Here is a 2,205-nt window from a genome sequence, read left to right on the forward strand (position 1 = left end):
TATACTATTTTTGTTCTCTCTGAAGAATTTCTGTTAACATTTCTTGCAACACAGATTACTGGAAACAAATTTCTTGAATTTTTGTTTCAAAAATTATTTCTCCTTTACTTTTTTTTTTGCATAGAAAACAAAGGCTAGTCATAACAACCACTTTTTTTTAAGCCATCTCTAGGTCAAGAGGAATTAGCCACCATTTATTCAGCACTTTTTATATGCAATCTCATAACAGCCATGGGAAGTAGAAATTGTAGCCATTCATTCAAACAAAAAAAATTGAAGTGCAAAGAATTTATATTAATAGTACATTGCTGAAGCTGGAATTCCAGTCCCAGGCTAGCAGCTCCAAATCCTATGCTTTTAACCATCATATTATATTATTCCTCAAATATATAATCTTTTCAAATCCTAGTTTCATAAAATAAAAGACCTAAATATCACGTATTTGTAAATAAAGACCTGCTACTTACCTAATACCTTTAAGCATGTTTTATAAATGTCTTTTATACGAAGGAGACTGGCAGCATTACTATTTATAGTTATACTGCTAACTAACCTTGAACTATTTGTATAGCACATCGGAAAAAATACTGCTCACATATACAAATGAAAGCAGATCAAAAAATGTGCACTCTTGAGGCTGGGCTCATACCTGAATCCCAGCATTTTGGGAGGCAGAGGTGGGAGGATCTCTTGAGCCCAGGAGTTTGAGGTTGAAGTGTGCTATGATCCCACCAGCCTGGGCAACAGAGCAAGATCGTGTCTCTAAAAAAATATTTTTTAAAAAAGAGAAATGTACACTCTCCTTCACTTTTGAAGGACAAGTCTTTAGGGTGCAGAATTCTAGATTGGTGGTTTTTGTCTTTGAACATTAAATATTTCATTTAACTCTCTCTTGTTTACATGGTTTATTAGAAGTGAGTTGCAATTCTTATCTTTGCTTTTCTGTAGGTAAGGTAGTTTTTTTCCCCTGGCTTCATTCAATAATTTTTCTTTATCTTTGAGTTTATTAAGTTTCAATATGATATGCTCAGGTATAGTTTTTGCTGTTTTTTTTTTTGCTTTTTCTTTTGGCATTTATCTGGCTTGTTCTCTGAACTTCCTAGATCTGTGGTTTTGTGTCTGACGTTAATTTGGGGAAGTTCTTGGTCATTATTGCTTCAAATATTTCTTCTGTTCCTTGTTCTCTTTCTTTCTCCTTGTAATTTCCCTTCCCACGTACAGTACAGCTTTTGTAGTTGTCCCACAGTTCTTGGATATTCTGTTCTGTTTCTCCCCCAGTCTTTTCTGTTTGCTTCTCAGTTGTGGATATTATTATATCCTCCAGCTCAGAGGGTCTTTCCTCAGCCACGTCCAGTCTGCTAATGAGCCCGTCACAGGAATCTTCATTTCTGTCACAGCATTCTTGATCTCTAGCATTTCTTTTTCACTTTTTCTTAGACTTTCCATTCCTCTGCTCACTTTATCTGTCTGTTTTTGCCTGTTGTCTACCTTTTTCATGAAAGCCTTTGGCATATAAATCACAGTTTTTAAAAATCCCTGGTCTGATAATTCTGACATTTTTCCCATATCAGACTCTGGTCCTTATGTTTGGTCTGTCTCTTCAAACTGTGCTTTTTGCTATTAGTGTGCCTTGTAATTTTTTGTTGCAAGGGGGACATGATGTACTGGGTAAAAGGAACTGGTAAATGGGCCTTTAATGACGTGGAGCTGAGACGTGAGGGAGGGAAAGAATTCTGCAGTCCAGGCAGGGTGCGGTGGCTCACGCCTGTAACCCTAGCGCTCTGGGAGGCTGAGACAGGTGGATCCTTTGAGCTCAGGAGTTCGAAACCAGCCTGAGCAAGAGCCAGACCCCATCTCTACTAAAAATTAAAAAGAAATTAGCTGGACAACTAAAAATATATAGAAAAAATTAGCCGGGCATGGTGGTGCATGCCTGTAGTCCCAGCTACTTGGGAGGCTGAGGCAGGATTGCTTGAGCCCAGGAGTTTGAGGTTGCTGTGAGCTAGGCTCATGGCACGGCACTCTAGCCAGGGTGACAGAGTGGGACTCTGCCTCAAAAAAAAAAAAAAAAAAAAATTCTGCAGTCCTGTATTAGGTCTCAGATTGCGGGTGAGCCCGTGCCCTCGACCGGACTTCACCTGTGCTTCTCAATTGCCTCCCCCCTTAGGAGATACAGAATGGTCGGAGAGGGCTGCAATTGGGTGT

General features: G+C 39.1%; 1 non-coding gene across 1 annotated transcript; it reads right to left on the reverse strand.

Annotated features, from left to right (window-relative positions):
• Positions 1–498: 498 nt before the first annotated feature.
• On the reverse strand, positions 499–629 carry LOC123625497. Its single transcript, XR_006730517.1, has one exon. It is a non-coding gene; the product is annotated as a small nucleolar RNA SNORA19 (small nucleolar RNA).
• Positions 630–2,205: the final 1,576 nt, after the last annotated feature.

The sequence above is a fragment of the Lemur catta genome, chromosome 20, assembly GCF_020740605.2.
Source record: "Lemur catta isolate mLemCat1 chromosome 20, mLemCat1.pri, whole genome shotgun sequence".
Taxonomy (NCBI): Eukaryota; Metazoa; Chordata; class Mammalia; order Primates; family Lemuridae; genus Lemur; species Lemur catta.